This window comes from Jaculus jaculus, chromosome 8, assembly GCF_020740685.1.
Source record: "Jaculus jaculus isolate mJacJac1 chromosome 8, mJacJac1.mat.Y.cur, whole genome shotgun sequence".
Lineage (NCBI taxonomy): Eukaryota > Metazoa > Chordata > Mammalia > Rodentia > Dipodidae > Jaculus > Jaculus jaculus.
The window spans coordinates 68,293,160-68,300,692 of NC_059109.1; the positions used below are offsets into that span (position 1 = coordinate 68,293,160).

The following is a 7,533-nucleotide window of genomic DNA, read 5'->3' on the forward strand; positions in this document are numbered from 1 at the left end:
GGGCTTCCTACTACTACAAATTCATGCACTACTTGGTGCCTTTGGTGTTCTGTAAGTACTGAGGAATGGAATGAGGGCCATTAGGCTTTGCAAGCAAGCACCTTTAATTACTGAGCCACTTATCTCTATTTCTACTTGGCACAACATTTACCTTAGAAAGTCACTTTTCATCATAATTATGTCTTTTTCTTTTAATCTTTTTAAATTTATAACTTTATATTGAGAGACCAAAAAGAAATAACATGTAACTAATTAAACAATGACACTGCCACTGTAGGACAAACCACTGTGAACAAAGGAGGATCCCGGGCTCGGCTCAGATAAGGAACTAACTGATTAAAGTGCCGACCTTTGCTTCTGTAACTCATGCTCACTTGCTCAACAGGACATTCCAGAAATACTTAGCTCTGGGGGCCTCTGGCCCTTTGCAAAAGATAGGATCTACAAGCAGTCTGCTGACCAGAGATGAGCAACTAGAAATGTTCCCGCGTGTGCCTTCTTGGAACCAATCATTTTAAAAGATGCTATGTGATGTAACCCCTTTTCCCCCTTCCCACTCTTTTCCTTTATAAACCCCTACTTTTAGAAGGTCAGGGCTCTCTCCCACTCCCACTGCGTCGGTCTGTGTGGACTGAGTCCCTGCTTAAGCTTGACATTAAAAGAAACCTGTTGCTTTTACATTCGAGTGTCTCGGCTTCTGTGGCGGTCCTCTAGGTGACTCCTGGGTGACTGGGGGTCTTGGCTCCTGGTCAGGGATCTTGGCACAACAATATGGTAGTTTGAATGTATGACCATATAAATTCAGGTGACTTATTAAAACTGAGTTTGCAACTTCATTTTCTAGCAGATAGATTCTTCCTAGAGGAGGCATGTCTCTGGGTGGATCTGAATTCCAGCCCAAAGATGTGCAGAGAATAGTTTGAGTCATTTGGAAGAGTTCCTATTGGTTGTTTTTTTTTTTTTTCTCTCCTCTCTCTCTACTTGGTCTATGAAAGGGAACCAGCTTCTTTGGTCATCAATAGAACTACCACTGGATGTATGAGATTTTCTCCTATGAACTGTGTCTGTTTGGCAGTTTGTCCCAGTAATGTGGAGGTCACTACAAGAGAATTTGTTACCAGAGAGTTGAAGGTATTGTTGCAGATGAATGCAACCATCTGAAGTTTGGTCTTTGGGAACTTGTGTGTTGGAAGAATATTGATGGATTTGGTACTTGGGACTGTAGAAGTTTCACAGTATAGTAAGCCAAGTTTTATGGGTTATTCTGATAAGAGTTTGAAAATGCTAAATGCAGAAAGGTTGTGTTGGCTTTTGAACTTTCAAAGGAGATGGAAAGACAGCAGAGAACTTTGTTGGGAATGAACTACTGGATTAAAGACTGGCTGTGTTCTGCTGCCCTACTCCTCAGAGTGTTATCAGGGCTGAATTTAAAAGTAACAGAATGTTGTGCATGGTAGACTGTATATAACTGAAAGATAGACAATTTAATGTTGGGAAAATCTAAGCAAGTTTAAAGTTATAGGCATAGAGACTGATTTTAAGTTGCTAAAGGTGCTATTGTTAGATTACCACCAGTAATCAATGTGGTGACCCAACTGCTTTACATTGAAACAACAGAAAATATTTCTGAGGTGAAGTCCAACTAGGGCAGGCTGAATTATTATAAACACAAACACTGAAGAAAGGAGATGACTGCAAAGATCACCTACTCTTCAAGGTCAAGCTGTATTTCCCCTGGATTAACCATGGTTGTGTTGCTGCACTTTTGGTATTGGTTTTATAAACATAAAAAATTACATGGAATTTGGCAATGAAGTAAACCATTCCAGGAGCCACTGCTGTGATGTGGTATGAGAAGCAATGAGATGTATCTGTTTAGAGTGGTCAGAGGGGACATTGTGAGATGCAGTGAAGACCCAAAAATGTTTTGGGTATATGAAGACTGTGCAGAGGTTACCATGGAGCACTGTATGCTCAGGATGAAAGTTTTCCTTGGTCACTTTATCACATCTATAGGTATGGAAATAAAAAGTCCAAAGACTATTATCCCTGGTTATGGGTATCAGACTTGAAATGCAAATGTTTGATGTTTACCTGATGGTTATTGATTTGTACTGGTTCACTGTCTATTTGTTATGCCTTAATGCAATGTAAATGTTCATTCTATACCATTATGTGTTTAAAGTATATGACTTGTTTTGATTTTACAGCACTCACAGTTAAGAAACCGTCTTGAATCTCAGATTGAACTTTGAACTTTGGATTAGCCTGAAAGTTGGGAACGCTTATAAGGACCTTTGGTTATAGACTGAATGCAATTTGCAGTGTGAGCTGGTCATGAATCTCTAAGGGACAGGGGTAGAATGTTCTAATTTGAATGTATAGCTATACAGACTCAGGTATTATATTAAAATATAGTTTGCAATCTCAGTACCTACCAGGCAGAGTCCCACTGGAGGGCATGTTGTCACTGGATAGATTTGAATTCTAGCCCAAAGGTGTAGAGAAAGTAGTTTCGGTTCTGGTAGAGTTCTTGCTGGCTTTTTTTTTTTTTTCTTCTTCTTCTTCTCACTTGGATTTATGAGTGGGAGCCAGCTTCTTTGGCCATTGATGAAAATTCCTCTGAATTTTTAAACTGGAATAAATCACTTCCTCACATAAATTGTGTCTGTTTAGAAATCTGCCTCTGCAATGTGGAGTTGACTACAACACTCTATTATTTTAAAACACAGAAATCACATGTATTGTATTTTAAGTATCTGACAGTGATAACCATAAGTAAAATATTTAAACTCCAATTGATCAATTTGTAAAAGCTCAAGTTATAATAAGAATTTAAAAAGCACCTACATTTTTTACCTTTTAATTGAGTCTGTATTTCAATTTAAATAGTAAGGTTGAAGTTTGAACTTTTTTTGTCCTTAAGAACATCTGTCTTCCACTGCAGCAAGCATAAAGAAGTCTTCTCCTTTTTAAAGTTAAAAGCACAGAAATTAAGTATCTTAAATATATTATAAACCTGTTTTTAGTAACTTAGCAACATCTCAAAACACATCTATGTACATTTTCAGTTTTAATCCTTGAGGTTAAACCTTAAGAGTTTTAATCCTTAAGCTGTTGTCTTTTCCCTTGTCACCAAGCCAGTGGGCCAGTCTGTATTAGGAGAAGTGTTGGAGGGCACATTAGCTAAAAACTTTCTTGTGTTTGAAATAGAGAAGCCTACTCCTTTTCAGAACCAAGGTCTCAACAACTTTCAATAGTACATGATGGGCTGAGAAGATGGCCTATGGTTAAAGGCACTTGCTTGCAAAGCCTACTGGCCTGGGTAAAATACCCCAGTGCTCATATAAAGATGGATTTTAAATGTGGCATACATATCTGGTGTGTGTTTTCAGTAGCAATAGACCATAGTATACTTACACATACATGCACACATAAAATCTTGTTTAGTATTTGGAATAGTTGCTTTTACCCATGTGTTCTAGATTCCTAGTATCCTGTTACCTCTCATTATCACTAATGAGAGGGGGCAGAGTCTTTGGACTAGCAATTCCTTTACCATTGTGACTCCATGTATCCCTTAGAACTCTGTAACCTATATATCCTCTTCCTGCATTTTGCCTGGTTGATCTTAGCCTGCCTGTGCAGTGCCTATCCTCATAAACTAAAACAAAACAAACAAGGATAAAACCCCTCTGGTATAAATGTTGAGCACTTTGTGTCAGGAAAGCCAAATAATCACTAACTATATGAGGCAGTGAGGATCTCAGCACCCTTTTAGTGTGAGCCTCTAATGTTTTCTTTAAACATTCCTACTTCTCTTCCTCAAATTCATAATCTGTCAGTCTATATTATATTTTTCAGTCTAAATGGGAGGTAAATAGAATGGGATTCATGATTAATTCCCCATTGAAATATATCAGGCTGTCTGGACTAGGAAAGCTGTACTGTAATTTACTGTTAATTTATGTAACATCAAAAACACAAATGTCTACAGCAAAAAAAAATAAATAAATCAGGCAGAGACATCCAGCCAAGATGGCGACCGCCTAACTGCACAGCATATCCCCAGGAAAGAAAGGCAAGACATTAAGGGTTCACTGGGTCTTTAGGGGAGAGCAATCTCCAACAGATTGCCAGTGTGAGGGCATAGAAGGGAAAAAAAAAACAAAACAAAACAGGGAATTGTGGATACCCTCGCATGCGGGTAGCCCACCCCTCCCCCCAAGCAGCCGCCATACCCACAGTCCCAGCTTCAGAAAAATCCTACACTGTAGGAAAAGGGTCCCAGGAAAACATAGTTCCACTTGCCTCACTGCACAGGGGCAATTGCCCTGCTACCCCTGCCCACCAGTGACGTTGGCCAGGCTATGTCTGCTGGCCCATTGGAGCTCAGGCTCCTTTGATCAATTTGCCCACCAAAAGGGTCCTTCATGCCAATCCCCACTTGTGGAAGCTTAACCTGCTCCACCCACTTGCTCACTTACTGCTCCAGCCTCTGCACATTCATATGTGAGTCCAGGCCCATTGCAACCCCCCACACAAGCTCAGACTGTGTCTGTCACTTGCACCAGTTTAGGTGCCATCCCCTCCCTGTCTGCCATGCTGGCCAACTGCCATTGTCATGTTGTGGGGGAGTGCAGACTGCTTCTGGATCCCAGTGTTCCACCATGCCAGAGTTTGGGCTGCTTCAGTTCTTTGTGCCTCAGTGTCCCTCCTAGTGTGAGTGCAGGCAGCTTTTGCACATTACTGCATGAGAGCTCAGGCAACTTTGGCACCCCAGCCAGGCAGGAGGTCAGGAGGCTTTGGCAAGTGAGAGCCAAAGCCCAGGATGCTTGGCAACTGCCTCAGGCTGCTTCAGATTCCCATTGTGCTTGAGCCCAGGGTGATCCACCCACCTACATGCCCATACACAGCAATGGGCAGACCACAGCACAAAAGAAATAACATGAAAAATCAAATGCAAGAAAATCCAGTTAGATCACCCAGTCCTACAATGAACATCTCTAATCAAAACATAGAAGAGTCATTAGGATCAGAACATCAAAATGAAGCTATGAGCAATGCAACCCTGAACAAGCTACTGGTAGAACTTGCAGAAAAGCAACAAAGGACCTATAATCATGTGGATGCAGCCATCACTAGACTAGACATAATAGATAAGAACATGGAAGGAGTTCAAAGACAGTTAAGAGATTTGAGGGAGAGGGAAAAAATAGAAGACCTCAAAAATCAGCTGGCAGTACTAAATGAAGACACAAAGAAATGCAAGGATAAATTCCAAGAAGCATCAAGAAAATCAGAAAATGATGTGAATAGGGCGCTTGACAGAGGGATGGAAATTATAAATAGAAAAGTAGTAGAAAATGTAAACCTAAAAGAACAAGTCCAAAATTCTCTTGAAGCTCTCAAGAATAGTCAGACATGTGGAGGATAGAAACTCTGATCAGGGTATCTCCTACTTCTCTGCTGCCATCTGTCATGGTGGAAAACAACTACCCACCAATTGGACTGGAGGCCTGCTCCATGGGAAGGAATACATCCCTGATACTGAAAACTTAAAACAGGGGTAGTCATGAGCCCTAGGGGTGAAACATCTGCTGATGTCTGGATAGATGTATATACTATGCTTATCAAATTGCCCAGTAAGCACTTCTGTTAATATTTATACCCTTATATTAATGGTACTCTCACTTTGGGTAGACAATCTTCTCTTCTCAGATGGCAGTGACCTTGGGATGACTCAGAAGGTATCATAGTGCTGGAAAGAAGTGACTGGAATACTGAGTAACATCTCAATCACACCTTCCAAGGCTCAAGTTCTAATGAGGAAGAGGTAGTGGAAAGAATGTAAGAGCCTCCTTCGCCTGGCTTCCCCCCACCGCTGCACTCTGCAAGCTCCCAGGGCCAGCTTAGTGTCTGCAGGACTTTTCTTCATGGCATGGCCCTAAAACACCAATCTCCGCTCCTGCCTCAACCCAAGAAGCCCAGACTGGCCTCTGCGCTGAAGCCGGCCGACTCATCAGCCTTGCCCAGCTTGCATAAGCAAGAAAAAGAACAGCAAGAAGCAATTGAACATATTGATGAAGTACAAAATGAAATAGACAGACTTAATGAACAAGTCAGTGAGGAAATTTTGAAAGTAGAACAGAAATATAATAAACTCCACCAACCGTTTTTTCAGAAGAGGTCAGAATTGATCGCCAAAATACTAATTTTTGGGTAACAACATTTGTCAACCACCAACAAGTGTCTACACTGCTTGGGGAGGAAGACGAAGAGGTGCTACATTACCTGACCAGAGTTGAGGTGACAGAATTTGAAGATATAAAATCAGGTTACAGAATAGATTTTTATTTTGATGAAAATCCTTACATTGAAAATAAAGTCCTCTCCAAAGAATTTCATCTGAATGAGAGTGGTGATCCATCTTCAAAGTCCACTGAAATCAAATGGAAATCTAGAAAGGATTTGACGAAATGCTCAAGTCAGACACAGAATAAAGCCAGTAGGAAGAGGCAGCACGAAGAGCCAGAGAACAGAGAACTTCTTTACCTGGTTTACAGACCATTCTGATGCAGGTGCAGATGAGTTAGGAGAGGTCATCAAAGATGACATTTGGCCAAATCCCTTGCAGTACTACTTGGTTCCTGATATGGATGATGAAGGAGAGGGAAGATGATGATGATGATGATGATAATGATAAAGACATATTGGAAGATATTGATGAAGAAGGGGATGAGGATGAAGGTGAAGAAGATGAAGATGATGATGAAGGGGAAAAAGGAGAGGAGGATGAAAGAGAAGATGTCTAATAGAAAAGAACACTGATGGATTCCAACCTTTTATTTTTATTTTTCATTTTTTAACTTTTTTCCAGTCCCTGGGAGCAAGTTTCAATCTTTTCTCCCCACAACCTTTCATGCTCAGTAGCCCTCTTTTTGAGGTCTCTTTTTGTCAACATCATGGTTCTCATCTTATTCTGGGGGGGAAATTACCCTGATCAGAATACAAGAGGAAAAGAATCTTTAAAAAAAATGTTCTAAATTCATTTTTATCCCTTCCTGTCAAAACAAGAACTGTATGGAATAACATCACCACTATGCTCTTGGGAAAAAAAGAAAAACCTAAGCTCCCTTCACTCTGACAGAAGCTGGAGGGTGCTGGCCCTGTGTAGTAGTGCATATATTCTAGCTTCTTCCCTCCTTTCTCTGTATATTGGGCTCAGAGAATACACTGGCTCTATGTGAATACAGGCAGTTGGCATTTACCAACATGTACCTGTCTACTGTCTCTTGTTTAATTAAAAGAAAAAAAATCTTTAAAAAAAATGGGGTAGAGAAGGTCAGCAAAGGGTGGGTTTGAGATGTCTGGGTGGGTTAAGTGGGCATTTTGACAACATGGCTTCTCCTTTGGCATGTTTAATTGTGATGTTTAATAGACATTCTTGCAGTTTAAAATGACATTAAAAAAAAAAAAATCTCTCCTAATGATGACTTGAGCCCTGCCAGTCTATGGGGGAATCAGCAGAAC

The 7,533-nt window shown here is 40.6% G+C and overlaps 1 pseudogene; it reads left to right on the forward strand.

The window, feature by feature from the left end:
• Window positions 1–5,941: 5,941 nt before the first annotated feature.
• LOC101594527 lies at window positions 5,942–6,849 on the forward strand (annotated as a pseudogene).
• Window positions 6,850–7,533: the final 684 nt, after the last annotated feature.